General features: G+C 41.1%; 1 protein-coding gene across 5 annotated transcripts in view; it reads left to right on the forward strand.

Moving 5' to 3' along the window:
• The window catches only part of PHACTR2 (phosphatase and actin regulator 2), a 152,130-nt gene that overhangs the window by 79,592 nt on the left and 51,172 nt on the right, over window positions 1–21,366 (forward strand). The gene's annotated exons all lie outside the window — the stretch shown is intronic.

Genomic DNA, 21,366 nt, shown 5'->3' on the forward strand with positions numbered 1-21,366 from the left:
TGGTTAAATTTAGTCTTCTATTCAGATCAAGCTCATTTTGACACCTGAAGTAAAATACAAACTATGTGGACATACTGCCAGGGCTGTAACTACAATTAAACAAGGCAGGGGCAATGTCCCTGGGCCTTTGAGGGGAAAGGGGGCCACCAGTTGAATGGCAGCTTGTTCTTCACTCTCCCCTGCTGCCTTCCCAAAGAAGTTGGTGGGGAGGTGGATGGGCATGGGGCCAAAGAAAATGGTGGGGTGGTAGGTGGGCATGGGGCTGATCTGCACTTTTTGTCCCAGGGCCCACTCCTGCCTTGCTAAGCCCTTGTATATTGCCATATTAGCAAGACAGGCTTTATTGTAAAATATGACAAGCTGGTATTCAGTTCATGTATGAGTGTCCTGTCCTAGCTGGCCACAGAAGCTGTTTAATAAGTGGTTAAAGGTAAAGTGTGCCGTCAAGTCAATTTCGACTCCTGGCACCCACAGAGCGCTGTGGTTTTTTTGGGTAGAATACAGGAGGGGTTTACCATTGCCTCCTCCCGTGCAGTCTGAGATGATGCCTTTCAGCATCTTTCTATATCGCTGCTGCCTGATATAGTCCCAGCAGGGATTCGAACCGGCAACCTGCTGCTTGTTAGTCAAGCATTTCCCCGCTGTGCCAAATTCTGGCTAGCTTCTGAGGGCAATACAGTATTCAGCATCCATCAAGTGCTGCTTCTCTCTATGAACTAGATTTGTGCTTATGTTGCTGTTCTAAGTACAAAGAAAAATAGATCTACCACATAGATCTGTGGACAGAAGAAAAGGTTCTTCTTCCCTTGGGATCAGCCCCTTTTAACACTGCCCTTTAGTAGTATGCTTCTTTCTTATGGTTGCCAGCTGTTCATTTTTAAAAAACTATTGGATGTGTTTTACCTTGGCTAAGGTGTCAATAAGCCACCTTAAGTGGTGCAGTGGGGAAATGCTTGATTAGCAAGCAGAAGGTTGCCAGTTCGAATCCCTGCTGGTACTCTATCGGGCAGCAGCGATATAGGAAGATGCTGAAAGGCATCATCTCATACTGTGCAGGAGGAGGCAATGGTAAACCCCTCCTGTATTCTACCAAAAGAAAACTACAGGACTCTGTGGGTGCCAGGAGTTGAAATCGACTTGACAACACACTTTACCTTTTAAGGTGTCAATCCCTTGTTGGATTAACCAGAAATTTTGAGTGGGGGCAGTAGTGACACTTTCTTTTTCTGTTGATCCCACACCTTATTTCATTAGGCTCTTCACCTATGGCTCCTCCAAACCTGCCTGGTTAAGCTTCTTGACTCCTCCACATACACCCCCCCTCACCAACCAACAAACACCCTCACTGATTTCCACCCCTGAGCAGTAAAAACCCACTCCTGGTTCATCCCACTGAAGTTTGTTTTGTTTTTGTATACTTCACAATCTTATTCTATAATCACGTCCATAGAAAACTACATGTGTAAGATTCAAGCCAGTCATGTATACCCACTGGACTATGATCTGGCAAGCAGGCTATATGATTCAGCCATGCTTGAGATAGCAGGAATTGGCAGCTAAGTAGATGGATTGCAGAACATTAATTTGCTCAGAAAGTATAGTCTTGAATCTGCTCCTCTGGGGAGTTCTTAAAAATACTGCTGTAAATCTTTTGCCTTGTCGGATTGAACTGACTGGTCTCTACTTGAGCAGGTAGTTCAAAACAAAAATGATTTAAAAAATCAAGTCTTTTTAAATTCCTTTGTTGCCACATTTTTTGAGAGAGATATTGAGAGACAGAACCTATATAGAGAGTTTTGACTTAAGAGATCTTTTAAAGCTCAAAGGATATTATTATGAATATGGATTATAACTCCTAGTATCTAATCTTGTTAATAGTATTTTGGTGGCAGTGGTTGTCCTCCTGGTACAGCGTGCCAGCAATATTCCCCATGAATAATGTCCATGATTATCCTGTTTAATTTGGAGATTATTCCTCTCCCAGTGACTTCATCAGTATCTGCTTCAGTTAGCTCTGGTACTACAGTAAATGAAAAGACCAAATCATCTTTTCCCAGACAGCCTCCTTCAAATCTTGAAAACCTCAGCCTCTAAGTTAAGCAAGGCTGAGACGAACCCCTTGTATAGGCAGGCACTTGACACCAGGAGGAAAGTAGACTCCCAGATGGGTCAACATGTTGGGTAATACATATCTGAGCCAGTGGAAAGCTACCTAGGAAAAGGGAAAGCACCCGCCCTGAATTCCTTGCATACCTGGTGAGACCAGAATTCCAGCAAAATATGCCAGGAGTCTTAAACAAAGAATTGTTCCTGGGAACTTGAACAGCCCAACCCCACTATGTGATCAAGATGAGTATCCAGGCACAATAGAGCTCTTCTTGTTTTGAGATCCATTTGGATAATTGCTGTCTCATTTACACCTCCTCTAGATCTTGTGCTGGATCCTTCCCTATTGCTTCCTTTGTATGTCTGAGTTTTCCAACTGTTAGGAACATTACATGGTGGCGGTGATGGCGGCGAGGGGAGGGGGGCAAATAAAGAGCCTTTGTCCCCAAACTTTGGTGCTGAAGCTTTTGTCTGAGATTGGTGGCACATGCTGCCTCCTACTGCCTAGAAGCCTGCCCTGCTGAGCACCCATGGTGCACTCAGACCCCTTTCCCTTCTAGCCGAATCACTGGACTGCTGCTTTCATATGTTGGAACACTGGACCTCGGAGTCCAGACCTGTAGAGCTAAAATCATCATCCAGTTTGCTTTGGGGAGTATTGCATAAGACTGTGCTGGACATTAGTGGAACTTAGAAGCAGTGTTCCCTCTAATAGGGATTCCCAGATGTTGTTGACTACAACTCCCAGAATTCCCAAGTAAAGCCATTGCAGCTTGGGATTCTGGGAGTTGTAGTAACAACATCTGGGAATCCCTGTTAGAGGGAGCACAGCTAAGAAGCCCTGGGTGACTCGCTGTGAGCTTGCTATGGATTAATCCCGGCACCTGACTGCCTGGACTCCAGAACAGAACACACAAATCCTGGATCAGAACTACTGAGGCTGCACCATTCTCCGAAGGATTGGCACAGGTTAACCCCTGCCTGACTTCCTTGGGAAACCCAGTGCTCCCTTTGCAAGCTGTGGGCATGTGTAGAGTGCCATATAGCCCATGGAACTTGATGCTAAGCTGGCACCTTGCTATTACTTTGGGTAGAACTTCTGCAGCACTCGTGCAACAGCAGATTAAAGGACTTGTATTAAAGCTTCTCCTGCGCCCTTTCTGTTACCCCTGTTAATGAGCAAAGAGATACCCTTTTAAAGTGGTGATTCTTTTATATTTAGCAGGGAGAGAGCAACTGGCCCTATCCAACCCCAGCACAGCATCCCTCCAGTGGCTACTGCTGGTATCCACCTTATGTTTCTTTTTGGATTGTGAGCCCTTTGGGGACAGGGGACCCATATTCTTTATTTTTCTGTGTAAACTGTTTTGAGAACTTTGGTTGATGAGCAGTATATAAATATTTGTAGTAGTAGCAATTTTTCTTTGTCTTCAGTCATAAGAACAGCCCTCCTGGATCAGCTGCTGCATATTGAGTCGACATTTTCAACAAGCTGTCCACCATGATTCCAAGATCCCTCTCCTGGTCAGTCACCGACAGCTCAGATCCCATCAGCGTCTTAAGAGTCTCTCTCCTTTTTCTGACCACACTTCCATCAATGATCAGAGCCTCTACTCTCCCTCCTTATCTGTGTCTGGGAATTTTTCACTCCCCCATGCAACATGATTGAAACAGGGTTGCCAACTATCACACTTTACATCAGGGCTGTTCAGCATTGGCCCTCCTGCAATGTAGGCCTGCCTGCCTGCCTCCCTGGCTGTTGGCCACTGTGGCTGGAGATTATGGAAGTTGTAGTACAAAAACAGCTGGTGGCGGTGGGTTGGGGTGGGAGTTGAGCAGAGCTGCTTTACATGATCTGCTTTATAAAGAAACAAGAAGACTACTTGCTCCTCTGGGATACCCTAATGAAGTCTTGCCTCTGTCTACATTGCAGTCCATTTGTTGTTTACACTCACAAGTTTGTTTTGCCCCAAAACATATATACTACAAGTGGGTAGTATCATTTATAATGATCCTAGCTGAAGCTTAAATATCAGCAATTCATTTCAGTTACAGCTACAGACTGCTGAACACTTAATACATTCTTTGTGGGGTAGTCCTTGAGTGTGGGGAACTCATGCATCAACGTGTATGAAGATGCTGCATATGCCTGTTACTGTGTAAGCGGAGAATATGCTGTCATTCAAAGTTTCTGCAAGACACCTGCATGATCTTCACACATGATGGTGTACACAGACCTCCCCCATTCATATGTAAACCAGTCCTACTACATCTGTGTTTGGCTTTTAACTTGCCATGCAAATATTGAGCCTTTAAGCCTACATTTGCTTGCAGTAGCTGCCTCCAAAATATATATAAAATAAGAACCAATAAGTGAGTGATCCCAAATTTTAAAACTACTCCAGGAACCCATTTTTCTGCAACTAGCAGCATTGTAAGAGTTTCCCTTTCAGAGAGAGAGAGGTGGGGGGGGGGGAGGAATCCCAATTCCAAAACACATCAATTATGAAGCAGAGAAAAATTGAGGGGTTATTTTCTTTAACCCTTGTTTGGCTCACAAACTGTGAAGATATTTACAGGCAATTTGTATGTCACTTGAAAATGTTAATGCGGTTTTTGAGAGAGCTGCTGGATGTACATTCTAACCCATGTCTTGTTTTAAGAACATGGACAAATTCCATAACACAGTATAACTGTCTCTTAAAAGGAAGGCTTTATACTTATCTCCTCGATTCTGTTTGCATATCATGTTGTCTGGAGAAAGAAACTAGAAATGGGGTGGGGGGTGGGCCAAATAGAAAAGGTCACCTTGTATTTTGTTTATCTTATCAAGCAAATAAAATCTAGAGTAGCTCAAAAGATTTAAAAGATTTAATTTTTCTGCAGCACATGGTACCTCAGAATGCAACTGCCAGCAATTCGATATAATTGAGCAGTAGGAGTTTCTGAAAGCATTTAGCATAAATGGCAATCTAGTCTTCTTTTTCTATTAATGGCTTGTTCTGTGGGGGGATGTAATCCCAGTAAATGAGAACAGGGAGAACCACAGGTACCTGTTCTTCTGCATCCATTTAGAAACGTATTAACTGCTTTGTGACATCCTTTGGATTGGATTTAAGTCTATCCATCTCAAAACCTCAGCATACAATCTACGTACTGGAAATACTGAAGCAATTAAGCTAACATGGGCTAAGGGTGATCCTTGCACAGAATTACAGTGATGTCAACATATAGTGTTTGAGTTTTTTTAAAAACAAGTATTTTACACATTTGTATATTCACAAATGTTGAAATAAAACTGCAGATCTAAAAGAAAGCACTTATTCTGCTTTGCTTATTAATAGTGAGTCTGAGCAGGCATACCTTCTTTGAAGGTGCATAATAAAGGCATTAATAATGCAAATCAAAGCAATTAACTAGTTTTTGTTAGGGATGTGCATTTGTTTTAAAAATGAATGGTATATGAACCAAATGCAGTCAACTTGCTTGGTTTTCTGTGCATCCCAGTACTGACATATGTGCAACAAATTGAGTTTTTCCCCCCAGAACCCCATTTGTACTCACTTGTTACCTCATCAACACTCAGGGATGGAAAGTACTTACCTTTTCTGGTGGGCAGTGAAATTCTCTGTATAGCTGCTTCCTGGAGCTGCCATTTTATTTCTGAAGGTATCTCAAACACAGGGGGACACAAAAACAAGTGGAAACTACCTCTCCCCACCCCCCAGAGTGTCCTGTAACAATACTGCATCTGGTGCATTATGGGAAAATAAAATGGCAGCCACCAAGAGGCACCTGTGTCAAAGACCTCCACTGCCTGTCATGCTGAAAGACTGTCACAGACAGTATAATGGGGAGGGACTGTGCGGGAGACAACAAAAGCAAATGTATCAAAATGGAGAAACCTATACAAAAAAGTAGCAAAATGGAAAACAAATAACTACAAAAACAAATCAGTCCTTTTCATAATGAAAACAACTGGTGTACTAAAACATTTTCTTTTCTTTGTACACATGTAGTTTTTCTTGATGAAGATGGGAGGAGGATTTTAGGTCATTTGTTTCAATTTTAGCTGTTGTTCCCATAAAGCGATTTTAAAATAGCTTTACAGTTTGAAATGTGATCTCGCAATTAGGGTTTTTACATATAAATGAAATATACCTTCCCTGGCTCTAGTCTTTTTCCTGGCTCTCCTTTCAACTTGTTGGTATAGAAGTAAACTATGTCCATGGTGCTTTACACAGAATGTGGAGAAGGCTGCCTGTCCCAAAAGTTTGCAGTGTTAAAAAAGACATAAGGGAGACAACAGAGGAAGGAGAAGGAAGTGGAGGCAGGGGGAAACAGGAAGCATATGCAACTATTTCATGTACAAGTGCATGACAAGTATAAGTAGGCTTGATTACAGTATGGTGAATTCTGACCAAGCTGAAACGGTTGTCACATGCTTGTGTCTGAAAGTGGCACTCGGAAAGTGCTTGCCTAAAATAGTGGAATGCATATACACTGGGCAGTGGAGTGGGGCAGAACGTTATGTAAGAGGTTAAGAAGGAGCAAAGGAGAGCTGGGGAAAGGGAAGAGTTTTTACTAATCTTGTAGCAAGCAGTCTCTGGTCTGGATGAGGTAAATTGAGCTGATTAGGCAAACCTATTAGTGAATGCTGTCGTCTTCTTTTTTAAAGTCTTCAATATAACGTATTGCAATGAAGATTAAGTTTTCTGTCCACTGATGTATTGAAGGGCTGTATTTACTTTTCATTTGGCAGCTGCCTCTGGCAGTGTTACGTTTGGCAGCTAGCAGGGTATGAGATATTCACTTCCTCTGTCCAGGTGCAAGGCCCTATGCTGCTGTAATGTAACCATGAGAGTGTTTCTATCAGTACATTTTAAGATCAGTTTCTAATACCAAATTAATCTGGGTCATGGTTCCTGACCCAAAGGGAGCAAATATTAGATACTTCCACTCCAGAGATCCTTCTAGAATGCAGCAATGTTGGCAAGAGGGAAATGTTGTCATACCTGTCCCAAGTAGGCATGGTGGTGTCCAGTCAGTGCGGAATACTGGCCAACATCCTGACTATTGCTGTGCTTGTGCATTATGCTCTCACAGGACGGCTGCACTAGCTACTTGCTCCAAGTCTGAAGCTTGCCTTTCAGAATAGCAGTTTTGGGCTGGCAACAAGCATGTTTGTGCTTGTGTGAACTGTGCATGCCTTATATGTTCTAAAGCAGGGGTGGGGAACCTTGGCCAATTATTGTGGCTGGGGATGGTGGGAGTTGTAGTTCAAAAACAGCTGGAGGGCCAAGGTTCCCTACCCCTGTTCTAAAGGGACCTTTTGTGTACTAGTATAGTTTAGAAAATCGCCACGCACTCCTTTTTCTTGCACTTCACCGCCACTAACTTCTGCTTCATACAAGGAGGGGCACTTTTGATAGTGGACTGTTTGAAGAACTCTGGTTTGGTACAAGAAAGTGCAACATTAATTGAAAGATTTATCTGTTGTGTTTGCTGTAAAGACATGATTTCAGTGTTCCCTTGTTTTCCTTTCCAAAGTACTGTCAGGTGAATGTTTAGATGTGTATTGAAGGGTTATGTGTCCAGTAGATCATGAGGTGCAAATCACCACAACTTCCTGGCTCCTTTCTAGTGCAGTTAAAAAAAGAAAGAAAGAAGGTAGCAGCTTAAAAATGCAGAAATAGTTGATGTGTTCAGGAACAGGAAAAGAACTGGAGAAATTGTGCAAAATGCTGGTGACTAAGTTTTAGTTAGACCTTTACAAATGTCACTAACCACTCCTTTTTAAATGCTTGAGAAGGGCAAGCATTGTTTGGAAGCAATTTAAACATATTGTTCAAAAATAACCTTTCCTGTTTTTTGCTTTGTTTCTTTAAATATATGCTTCTATGTAGGAGAACTGGTTGATTTAACTAGGAAATTCATGATTTGGCCTTACTTATGTAAGTTGTCTGTTTGCGGTTGCTGACCAGACAAATATATACATACAGTACAAACAGTAACAATAAACTAATCCAGGTATTCATAAACCTTGTGAAATCTAGCTGTACAGATAATGTCCTACTATTTATGTACTATAAGTCACTTTAAAACAAAACTGCTCAAACCCCCAGCTGTTTTTAGACTAGAACTCCCATAAACCCCAGCCACAGTGGCCAATAGCCAGGGATTATGGGTTGTAGGCCAAAAACAGTTGGGGGTCCAAAGTTGAACAGGCTTGTTTTAAAAGAAGACCTGCTGAAAGATGGTAGTGTTTAAATTTAAATATAGGCTGATCTATGGGTCTCTGAGCAAACATTTGTTTGCTGAGCAAACATTTGCATGCTTTTAAAAAAATGCTCATTTATTACCCCATTTGTAAAGGAACAGGCAGTGCAGGCAAGAGTCATAAGCATCACTTGATACTGATTAGTAGGGTTTCCTGTAGCTGAAAGAGGAGTAGGAAATTGATTCACAAAACAGAAGCCCAAATGCTTGTTCTCTTGTCCACAACTTCCTTATTTTTTTGCAAGATACCTAGGTCCTGAAAAGAAGCCTTTTAAAAGAGAGAGAGAGAGAGAAAACCCAAATTAATAGCTTGACAAATCCCAGGGAGCCATGGTGCCTAGAAATTTAAACATGGTGCCTAGACAAGAATATTCAGAGGCCGAGTTATTTAATAAACTCTGTATTTGTTGTCCCAGGCAGACCTGTTAATGTTCTAAGTATGTTAAGAACATAAGAACAGCCCTGCTGGCTCAGGCCCAAAGCCCTTCAAGACCAGCATCCAGATTTCACACAGTGACCCACCAGATGTCTCTGGGAAGCTCACAGGCAAGAGATGGTGATACGAACAGGTGGGTGGACCCCCTTTTAGAACCAGGGCCTGCTCAGAGAACCCAGAAAAGCCAAAAGGCTAGATTGAGGCCTGTATCTGGATTACCATTCTGGCAACAATGGTGTGTGCCCTCATCTCTTGCTAAGGAGATGTTACTTTTAAAGGAGGTAAAGAGAAGCCCATTTGTCCTCACCCTCTGCAATGACTGTCATGAAGTAAGTTAATTTTGTCTAGTGTCTGTTGTCCGGCTCCTGGATTTTTGGATGACTCCTATATCCAAAGAACATTTGTCAAGGCCTGACTTAACCTGCTTACCTTATTGGGTCAGATTCCCTATCTTTTGATGTAGAAAATGTGCACGTTCCCAACTCGTGTAGTTTATTTTCTCTGTCTGATCCATCTGTTCCCAATTTCCAGTGTTGTGGTTAAATTTAATTTAAGGTACATGTGCATGTACCAAAGAGCTTGGAGAGAGAGAGACTATAGAGAGGTAGTCAAAAACTGGGAAGGGTTCTACACTTGTTCTGCTCTTTAATTCGGACCTCTCTCTCTCCTACTTGCTATATGAATGGGACAGAATTAGGTTTAGATTTATTACTGTTGTGTATAGTTTGGCCTACTGAGAAAATATATGCCAGTTAGATAGCAGTTCATAGAATGTTTCACTTACCTTAGGAAGAACTGAAAGATAGTAAGCTTGAACTCAAACATTCACATCACAAGTGTGAATTGTATTGGTCTGGCAGAGATAAGTGCTTCTTATTGCCTCCTAGCTAGTCTCTCTGGCTGAAATCATGACTGATGAAGCAATAGTGTAGCACGAGTGTTTCTGAAGAGTTCCACACTAATGATGCACCTGTGTGTGTGTTGGGGGACTTCAACAACTTCCTCTTTTCTTGGAAACCCTTTATGCCACCTGAAAAATATGTCCCTGAGAACATATTGGAGCCAAGTGGGTTGAACATTTCAGACGCCGCAGTGCTTTTCTTGTTGGCGAGTGTTTCATTAGTCAGGGTTTTGACCACAGGTGCTTGCAAAGTTAGCAGGTGGTAAATGCCCACTTTCCAATACTTGAAGGTTTGGATGATAAAGTGCCATATCTGTCCTGTTATTGTTTGTTTGTTTTGTTTGAACTAGGCTTCATCCCCATCATGCAGCTCATAATGACCCACCAATAGAACTTTTGCTCATGGCAGCTTATTTTCTACATAGCACTGATCTGAATCTGCTTTTACACAAGAGACCTAGAATATTCTTTAAAGAACTCTTGGATTGTGTTTGGTTTTTAAACCATCAAGGTAAGGGGAAATGGAAACAAAAAGAAATATACATTTGGAGAATGCATATTTCATCGCCTTTATTCACCGTCTTATCCATCTTATTCGTCTTATTCATCGCATATTTCACCGTCTTATTCAAAAAGAAAACAAGTTTAAAGAAAGTAGGAAACAAACTGGAAATTATTTGCTCGGACACATCATGTTCTGTGGCTAGAAAACATTTCTCACAAACCTTTGGTTTCTTTTAAAACAATATTGTTCCCACAATAATTTTCTTATTTGAAGTATGTATTTCATTATTTCTAGAGTTGTCAGCCAATAAAAGAATATCAGTCAGGATCCCATGATTCCTCTGTACAAGAAGACTCTGCTTCTGTGCTTACATGGACTGCCCATTTTTCTTGGCTGTTGCAGCCAATCCTACTTCATCAAGTGCTGTTTCATAGGGTCCCTCAACCTTCAGATGCCAATGGTAGCTTCCCTTCCAATGAAATGGCAACTGCCAGACCACCACCACACCCCACCCCAAATCCAGATCAGGGGCCAAATCAGGAGGATGGTATATCTCTAATTTGAAGAGGAAGGCAGGCCAAAGGAAAGCAGACAACAATGCATAATCAAAGATGGCCCCTAGGAATGGCCTTTATCTGTGTGTTCCTCTAGTTAAGACAGTGTGTCCTGTGAACAGCAAGGGCCGAAATGCATTTGGGCGAGGATATACCTATATTTTACAGGATTAGAATTGCAGTTATCTAATACTTGTGATTGTCTTACATTGGAGATACTTAATCATCCTTTTCCACTTGGAAATTGCCGGGGGTCTCAGCAGATCACTTAATACACTTTTTTGTACTACAGATCAAAGCACACAACTTGTATACAACTTAAAAATATCACATCCAGAGTATTATCAGCTGTTCTGCATGTTCTCTGCAGACCACCTGGATGGTCCATATTAGGCCACAGTTTGAGAGTCTCTGACTTACATAAATCATCATCATTACATAGTTGCTAGGCAGCATTTTGAAAGAGCAATGGGCTGGAAGTTAAAATCATATTTTAGAACCATGCCTTTTAATTGTAAAACATTTAATGCATCGTTCTAAGAGAGAAACTATTTCATAAGAGGCCCCCCCTCCCGTTTTTGGAATTTCCTATGTTTCCATCTCTGGCCTTGTGTGGGTGGGATGGGGTGAGGTGAAATGGTCCCCCCGCTTCCCCCTCATAAAGGAATGCAAGATTTCCAAGATACCTATTTGTACCTCCTCCTACTAAACTTCTTCACTTTTTAAAAAAGATGGCCTTTGATAACTTGCATTATTTTAAATTACATTTGTATGAAGATGCTTATTAGCTCTTCTGACTATAGAGCATTTTTAAATATTCCCAGATACACGTTTATTAGAACTCTTAATTTATACTCTGGAGCCCAAATACATGACCAAACAATATCACTGATGAGGTAATAGCACTGCTGCTTTTTTTCTTAATACTCATGCATATGTACAGTTATCCCTTGCCAACTGTGAGGGTTACATTCTAGCAAAACCTCGCCATTGGCAAATTTGTGTTTGGCAAGCAATTGAAATCAATGGGAATCAAGGGGTTAAGGGAACTGCAGTCGCAAAAAGATAAAAAAAATCAAAGAAAAAATACAATTTTTTGTCAAAAATAATCTGGAATCCCTTAAAATCACCAAGAATAAGCAAGAGGAGTGAGCAAATTGAATCTCTGGAAAAATTTAAGCCTCCCCAAAATCACTCAAAGGTACTTCTAAACCCCCCAAAACCACTCAAAATCACTTTAAATTACGAGGAGTTGGCAGGATCAACAAGAGGAATGAGTGGATTGAACCTCTGAACCCCCCCCCATTGCAAAAAAACAAACAAACCCTCAAACCGAAATCACTAAAAAAACTCACCAAACTGCGGATCCTCAGGTCGCAGTTGGTGAGACGGGACACAATTTCCCAGTCACGGATATTCAAAATGGTGATTGGGAAAACCGCCATTGGCAAGGGATAACTGTATTTAGAAGAGTAATTTAGATAGGTTATGACTCTGCTGGGTAATAAGATTCTTGTTGCTGGTATACAGTAGGCAGTGACTCATTTTTGTACTATCATGATGATGCAACCATTAAAGACTCATCAGCTGATGATGATCACAAAACTGGGAGGTCAGATCTCAAAATCTCCCAAAATGTAGCACCCTCAAAGTTGGAACAAGGTCAAGCAGAAGCCTTTGCAGATACCCAGTTCCCTGCAGGTTTCCTGCTTGAACTGATATAACTGGGCTGTGCTCTTTGTTGAAGCAACATTGTAGCTGTCGCAGCTGTAGGTCTTCATAGCTCAGAACCACGCTGTTTTTCTGGTGGTGATTTTCCTCCTTCCATCTGCCCTGGGTCTAGCTTTGGATTGGATTCTGTGGCCCCTTGGCTCTTAGCTTTCCCTTTGCTTCATCTCAAGGGTGAGGAAACCCAGGGATATCCATTGTGGAGATCCAAACAAGGAAGTTACAAACATAGTAAGTACTAGTTGTATAATACTAGGAATCATTGGTTGTGTTCTAGTACTCTTCCCTCTGTCGCAGTTGGCCTGAGACCTTTGGCTATGCAAACCTTCTTCTGTTGATTGGTAGTTATCGTTAAGAAGTAATATGGTGCTTTGTCATCCACACATTCCATATAGGAGCTGACAAAAACAATAGTATATTTCCACTGTCACAACTTGATTTATTTATTTTATTTTTCTGACATATTTTTATACCACCCAAAGCCTGCGTCTCTGGGTGGTTTACAACAGAGAGAGAGAGAGAGAGAGAGAGAGAGAGAGAGTGCGCGAGAGAGAGATTCATATGAGTTCGTATGGAACCCAGCATACCACACTTACGTGGCAGTTTCTGAAATGGTGAGGAAAGCTGAATGGGTCTGAGATGTGCTGACAGCTGGGGTGGGGGAGGGAGGGGAAGAGACCTTGTGTACTTTTTGCTTAGTTAGAGTCCATAAAAAAAATTAAAAACCTAAATCATATAAATTTAATGTCCTTAAATCTCTATTAAATTAAACCTTTTTAAAATAATCTTGATTTTTGTGATTGCATTTTATGATGTCAGTGCTGGAATTATTGTTTGTTGATTAAGTGAAGATTTAATCCTTTATTTTTAAGCTTTTTAAATTACAGCTGAATCTCTTTATAAATCACAGCGTTGTGCTTTTTCATTGTGATAAGTCAATATGAATTTGGTCAAGAGTTTTACTGAAGACCATTAGCATTTAGTGTGCTTGTGGAGTGTGTGTGTTTTTCCCTTGCCACTTCTCCACTCTGTGTCTTTAATGTATAGCTTGAAACATTCAATGATACAGCTGTTTGCTGTGAGTGAAATGTGAATCCACATAAAATCTGTCTGTGACTGGTTTAGTTTCCTGTGCTCTGTACCAAAGAGCAAGATTCCTGTTTGTTCTTACAGAAAACATGATTGAATTAAAACAGGAAAAAAACCCCATATACATATACAAATATAATGTAACATTTTAAAATGGTACACTGAAATCAACTGAATGGCATACTGGCCATAGTTCCTCTTGCTTGCTTTAAAAAAAAATAAAAATATTGCTATTATATTACATAGGAAGCTGCCATATACTGAGTCAGGCCATAGGTACTGACCATCTCGCTCAGTCATGTCTACACAGACTGGCAGCGGCTTCTCCAAGGTTCAGGCAGGAATCTCTCTCAGCCCTATCTTGGAGATGCCAGGGAAGGAACTTGGAACCTAGATGATCTTCCCAGAGTGGCTCCATCCCCTGAGGGGAATATCTTCCAGTGCTCACACTTCTAGTCTCACTTTCATATGCAACCAGGGTGGACCCTGCTTAGCTAAGGGGACAAGTCATGCTTGCTACCACAAGACCTCTTTATTGATGAGTTGCTGTCAATTTGAAAATGACCTACTGACTAGCTCATGCTGCTTATTCTCCAACTGTCCCGATACAGGAGAACCTTGTTACTTGTGGGGGTTCCGTTTTTCGCCTACTACCACAAGTAACGTAGCTGCAAGTAATGAGGCAGTACAGCTATGGAGAAAGGGAGGTTTGGTTCCAGGGTAGAGGGTAAGATTTAAACAGCCCAAAACTTATGGTGACATGCTCCATGTGTCCAGGAATGCCCCCCAAAGAAAGAAATGCCTCTGGAAACTGCGAAAAATTGCGGGGCGGGGAGAATCTGACTTTTGCAAGAAACGAGCCACAAAATGGCTCATTGAGACAAAATGGCAGAAGTGACTTCCGTGGTCATTTCAAGTCTTCTAGGAACCATGGATACATGGCTTTTAACACTATCGTATCCTCAGATACTGGAAACGGGTGTCTATTAGACATCCTGCAGATACGAGGAACTGCAAATAATGAGATTCTCTTGTATGTAAAAGACAGTCCCTACTTTGTGGTTTCTGTACCTAGTCAATCACTGTTCCTATTTCTGACTTTTTGAAGGGATGCTATTAACATGAATCTTCCAAGTACAGTTCCTTTATCAAGAACTCTAAAGGTTATATCTCCAAGTGGGTGGATGCATCTTCTCTCTGTGGGTACTGTAGGTGAATGCATGCGCTCATGAACACTGATAAAGTACACAGCATGATATTTTTTACATTACAGCTGCTCAAGCTTCTTTATTTATTTACTACTTTTCAACCAAAAATGCTCTCAGAGAAAAAGAATAATAAGATGGTTCCCTGTACCAAAAAGATTCACAGTATAAAGAGAAAAACAAGGAAGACACCAGCAACAGCAGGTATGCTGTGCTGGAGTTGGATAGAGACCATGGGCCCGCTATTCCCCCGCCCCCATCTGTGTGTGGAATGTGTTTTCTTCTGGGCATCAGTATCAAGGCAGTGTGCGCACACGTGCATTCAAAGTGGGGCCTTCCTGATTCAACCTGTGTGGGATCTCAAATTAACTGAGTGGAAATTAAGAAAACATGTGAGCGTGCATATGGGCACTCCTTAGAGGGAACACTGATAAGCAGGGATTACAATCTGTATCAGGAGTTCCATATTCATCCATATTCATATTCCATACACAGAGTTCCAGCTGTGTACTGCGTATTGTAGGACAATTATACTTAACTAGCATAGTTCTTTTGGTCAAAGTTATCTCTCTCTTTCCCTCTAAATCAATGGACAGGCCTTTTTCAGAATGAATGAAGAGGCAAGCCCTGAAGAGCCTTCAGCAATCTGTCCTAGTAGAGGGGACAGAGCTTGCAAAGTGATCCTTTGTATGAGAAGAGGGTGTTATAGGCCTGTCCCTGTCTTCATCAGGTTATGATGCTGAGCCGTTCTCACAGCAGCTATTCGGACAAGCAAATATTTATTACGTTGATATCCTGCTTCTCTTGCACCATGGAACTCAAGATGGCATACATGGTGTTCCCAGCAGTTACCTGGCCAGGCACTGACCAGAATCAAAACCTGCTTAGCTTCGGTAAAGTTGCTACATTATGTTCCTTCAGATGTGCTGGGACCAGTATGGGTTTTTATTGGGTGTTGGACTGTGTGGATTCTCATGAGAATCTTCAAGCTCAGTAATGTCGGGACTATTTGCAGCCCATCTCTCGTTTGTCATATAAAGCAAGCAGAACAAGCCTCACTAAGAGAGTGTTCTCCCTGGCCCAGAGCACAGTATGCTCTTCTGTATCTAATATCTCATCTCTGAAGGCATCACTTTTGATAGATTTGGAATTGTGAAGTGAATATGTTAGGATCCACTTTTTGAGAACACGTTGCATTCTTGTGCAACATACATTGACTTCTTCTTCTTTAATCTGCTGTCTATGACACCGTAACCATCTTTTAACCATAGTATGTGGGGATCAGAAATGACTTCTAATTGTGATTGATGTTAAAGAGAAACCAGCAGTGTTTGCAATAAGATTAAGTGGGACTATTGAGCTAAACAATGTGTTAATCTGATGTGGAGGGTGGCGAGGAATCTCTGTGTGAGGCAATTTTATTTATTATGGTAAACACTGATATTGTATGTTTCATTTCTTAATGCATGATGCGGTGATATTTACCTCACTTTTGAGACCATGTCCCATACAAAGTTGGAATATTAACTTGGTTGAAAATGAAGAGTAGCATCTAGATATGTGTATATTGTAGATGGATGTTTTGCACATTTTGTATGTATTGAGCTTGTTTCATATTTATGTGTATTATTTAACTTCCATGTTTGTGTGTACAAGCTTTGAGCCAGGATGATCTCTGCTCCAGAGCTGGGCAGGCTCACTGCTTACCCGCAGCAATGCCCTCTTGGGGCAAACCCACCATTCACTGTAAAAATGGCTCCTTTTGATCATTGCTCCTTGCAGGTGAGGGGAAGACTCCCCGCTTTGTTTGCTCACTCACATCTGTCTGGCTCAGGCAGATGATGGAAGGATGCATCCAAGAGAAAGAGTAAACAGAAAAGGAGCAAGTTACTCCCTCCACCTCCTGGTTATCTTGGTCCATTGCCTATCTGACCCAGACAGATTCAACCAGATAGAAGAGGGACCAAGTCGCCCCTGCCTAGTTTGCTCACTCCTTTTGGTCACTGCTGTTCACAAATTTCCAGTCTCCATAGCAAACTGGTCCCCAGGGGTTGAAGAGCCTTGTGTTTCTATATTGAGCAATTGTAAAGTACATGGTTAGAAAAAAAGCCTTCCAGATTAGATCATGTGGCCATCTGATTCATCATCCTGTTTCTTACAGTGGCCAGCCAGATGCTCTGGAAAGTCCACAAGGAGGACATGAGGCAACATCTCCCTCTTCTTGTATGTCCCCAAGATCTCTTTTAGCTATTGCAGCTAATAGTTAGTTAGCTACAATAGCTAAATCTTGTCTAGTTTCCATGAATTGGGCTAGTCCTTTATAAAACCAATTGAAGACAGTATCTTTTGCCACACTTAGTGGCAATGAATTCTATAAGTTATGTGTTATATGAAGTACTCGTCTGTGTTAAATTTTGTTGTATGACCCAGAATTCTAGTACACACCTTGAAGTCAGTGATACTTGCCTTGAGGAAGCTCCTGATCCACATTTGTACTTCAGATAATCTGTGTTCAGTTGTCTAGTCATTGCTGGCATATGAGACATTCTTGCATATGGTGCTTCAGGTCTGATGTGAGTGGGCAAAGGGTCATGGTAGATGTTACATTAAATACATCGTGTTCTAATTAGGTGCTTTCTTCTGCAGTAAAACAGCAGCTGTGTGAGGCCCCAATCCTAATTGGAAACACAGCATGGGGTAGATGGTGTTTAACCTTTTGCTTCTGTGTGATTCTCCAACTGAAATTCCTTCCTCCTCCTGCCAAAGTGGCTGTTTAACCCTGAAGGTGCTATTGTTACAAATGGCACCTTCAGGATTAAATTGCATCTTGGAGGGTAGTTGGGGGTGGGTGGGGGGGTGCTTCCACTATATTCTACCAATCACAGGGCTCTGTGGTCGCCAGGAGTCAACACCAACTCGATGGCACACTTTACCTTTTACCGCATGGAAGCAAAGAGTTTCGTATCAAATCAGTCTTTATTACTGTCTTTTGACCAGCTTACAGTAGGTTATATTAGAAGTAAAGAGTTTAACATAGTTTACCTCTGCAACAGTCCTGATCTGGATCAGTGCCCTCTACAGATATTACTTTAGTAAACAAACATATTTAACTAGATATGTTTAACATTGTGTCTAATTTGACCCGAATTCAGCTTTTATTGACTGAAACAAATCCTTTTTGTTTCACTATGTATTCTGAGAGCTATAAGATTCAATATTTATAAGGAGAGGGACAAATTGGTGTTAGAGTTGTAGGAGACAAATGAAAAAAGCTTCTTCTTCTAATTAATGTCATCCCCCTGTAATGTCTTTGAATGTGTGGTGTCCAACTAGGTCAGAAGATCTCTGGCCTTGTCACAGTGACTCTTTGCCAAATCAATAAAATACTTAAAAGCTCCCAAAGAATAACAACCCTTCCTATTAGTTATTGGGCCTGTGTTTTGGTTCAAGGACAAACAGCCAAAGTATTGCCTATTACACAGCTGTCACTTGCTTTACATTCCTGGGGAACATCATCAGGTTTAGGGAGAGATTACTCATGGCCCATGGCTAACTTACAGAGCCACATAAGCTGAACTGATTAAAAGAACAGATTATTATTATTTATTTATTCGATTTCTATACTGCCCTTCCAAAAATGGCTCAGGGCGGTTTACACAGAGAAATAAAACATAAATATGGTGGATCCCTGTTCCAAAAGGGCTCACAATCTAGATGTCAGCAACTGGACTGTAGTCCAATTCAAGATAAGATATTTGAAAACTAGATACTAGAAGACTCAGGAGAAACTTGAGTCTTGGGTAGCTTGCCTACTTCTCCTTGTATTAGTAAGGCCTTTCACTGTGAGAGGTCCACAACACTGCTTTTCAGATCCTGCTTTTCCAACACAAGCATAGTTGTGTTGGAAACTACTGCCATTATCTGGTGGGCCACTGTGTGAAACAGGATGCTGGACTAGATGGGTCTTGGGCCTGATCCAGCAGGGCTGTTCTGCTGTTCTTATGTTCTTATAGTTCTGAGGTAACTTCTGGTTCTTTTACCTTTTACATTCTAGTATCCATTAATAATGGCCATTATTAGTATTGCGCTGCCAGGAAAAATTATATTAAAAATAAGTTGCTTGTGGGGTGGCTAGCATAAAAACCTCTTATATCAAGAACCCAACCCCCTGATTACAATACTGTTCTGAAAGGTTTATCTTTGTGAACCAGTGAAGTTCCTGAATTTCACAGACAATTTTACAGGGGAGCATCTAGAAGAGTAAATCACAGGAAAGGAAAGATTTGAAAAAGAAGCAAGTTCATTTTTGCTCAATAAGTATATTGAATATACATGAAGCTGAGCAAATCAGCCACATGAAATCATTTTTTAACTATGAAAGAGCAAACACTGCTAAGGGAAATCAATTTTTTTTAATTCAAAAGGAACATATTTCAGGATCAAAAATTTGAATATTGAGGGGGAGGAGGGTGCTCTACCTGTGTCATAATCCCAAAGAAGGGGTGAGATGCATCACTTCTCAATATTATGGCAAAAGTTAGGATTCATTTGCAAGCACTGCTACCTACACTCTTTAATCTCATCTCTAACAGGAGGTCTAATTAACATTTTGCAGCATTGGCAGCCCCATCTGGAAACTACAATTCAACCACCCACATAATACACAAGCTTTTCCCTTTCCTTTAATTAAAATGCTGTCAGAACACTTAGCTCATAAAGGAACTTCCTGAAGTTAACAGTTTTATAGTGAAGTGAAGAAAAATACATGGAAACCAGTTGTTCTGCTCTACGGTGAAGCATAGCTTTCTCTTTTTGTTGCATCTATTCACTAGAGATTTGTTATTTCCCCCCCTCTTCCAAGAGGAAAACAAAATGGGGGTAGGGAAGGATGACAGAATGTGATCTCTCTTATGGAAATCCATGAATATATAACCTTTCATAGATTTCTTCCAATGACTCTCAGGGCTCTTTCACTAGATAGATTCAGCCATCTTGCCAGTTACCAGTGTTGCTTAGTTAAAACAAAATAAAAAGTCCATGAACTATTGTTGTCAGCGAACTGAAGATGAGGAAGCCTGCAGTTTTATAAATGTTGATTCTGCTGACCTAGGGCTGGTTCGTACAATGCCATCTTGAGGCAAAGCAATAAGGCAGGATATAAATATTTTATCATTTGATGACTTTAAATTAAATGATGGGTTTCATATACATATAGGCCACCATAATTCTCATGTCTCCTCACATCTCCTCAAATACAGAACTTTCAATACTTTTAATCCACACATTCCATTGCAATCACAAAGGGCTTGATCCAGTCCTCCACAGATGAAGTGCCTGCCTGCATGTGGGTGGGGGATCCCTGTGGACTAGTATTATGGAATCCTCTTTCCCCATCACTTTCCCTCAAAATGCATGAACATTCAGTATGTGAGGCCATTACAGAGGATGGGCAACCTATGTGTCCCTCACATTCCCTGTCCAGCAAAAGGGATATGAGATCCCTCTTCATGTGGCACCTACATTTATGGGAAGACTGCACTGAGCTACAGATATAGAAAAATGTGACATGAATGTGTGCATGAACCAAGTGCTAGACATGCATGGCTACATGTGAAATTGTAAGATGTTTTGAATAACCAAAGGAAAGGTGGACTTTGATTAGATGAAGAGCAACTATGATGAGCACGAGTTTCTAAAGTGCCTCATTAAGCTAGCTTCTAAACAGCTAGTAGTTCTGGCTCTTGATAGCCTTAGCTCCTTTTCTTGTTGCAGGATGCCCGAACTGCAGGTTCTTGGAAGACTATAGGGAAGGGAGGGAAGGAAAGCAGTTATAAAATGATGAGATCTGGAAAGCAAATGGACTTGCACTCTTTGCATTTTCTAAAGGTAAAATGTTGTCAACCACCCTGAGCCATTTTTGGAAGGGCGGTATATACATTGAATGAATGAATGAATGAATGAATAATGCACTTACTGAAAACAGTATTAATGAAGCAGTCTTTATTCAACAATAACACAGATAACAAAAATGAATCTTATGCTTGGTAGGTGCAATCCATAGAAACATTGGCATCCTTCTAAGTGCTTTTCAGTGTGTTTAAACCTTTTTGGATTGCAATCAGAGAACATGTGCAATCTGGAAAATATGAAAGGTTTCTAAAATTGGAATGGATTTTTACAGCATGGGTTTTTAGTAGAATATACCCAACATTTTTTAATTGCAATCATACTCTTTTATACCTGAATCTACTATTGTTATAGTTCGTCCACCTGCTGGTCTGATTCAGATGTCCTACTAAACCATGGTTTAATCATGGTTTAGCAGGATGATTCTGATGGTTTAGAACAAGGTGGGATTGATTTGCCATGATGTCTGAACCCAGCAGATCCCATTCTAAACCACTTCATTCCCTCGTACATAGAGAGAAGGGAGCAGGCCAACCTAAGACTCAGAATTGTTGCACTAAATCAGGGTTTGGTACATCTGAACCTGGCCACTGTGTTCAGTGTGTACGTATGCTTGTGTGCATTCAACATAGCTTAAAATCATATTTATTTGCCTT

Source organism: Hemicordylus capensis, chromosome 1, assembly GCF_027244095.1.
Source record: "Hemicordylus capensis ecotype Gifberg chromosome 1, rHemCap1.1.pri, whole genome shotgun sequence".
Taxonomy (NCBI): Eukaryota; Metazoa; Chordata; class Lepidosauria; order Squamata; family Cordylidae; genus Hemicordylus; species Hemicordylus capensis.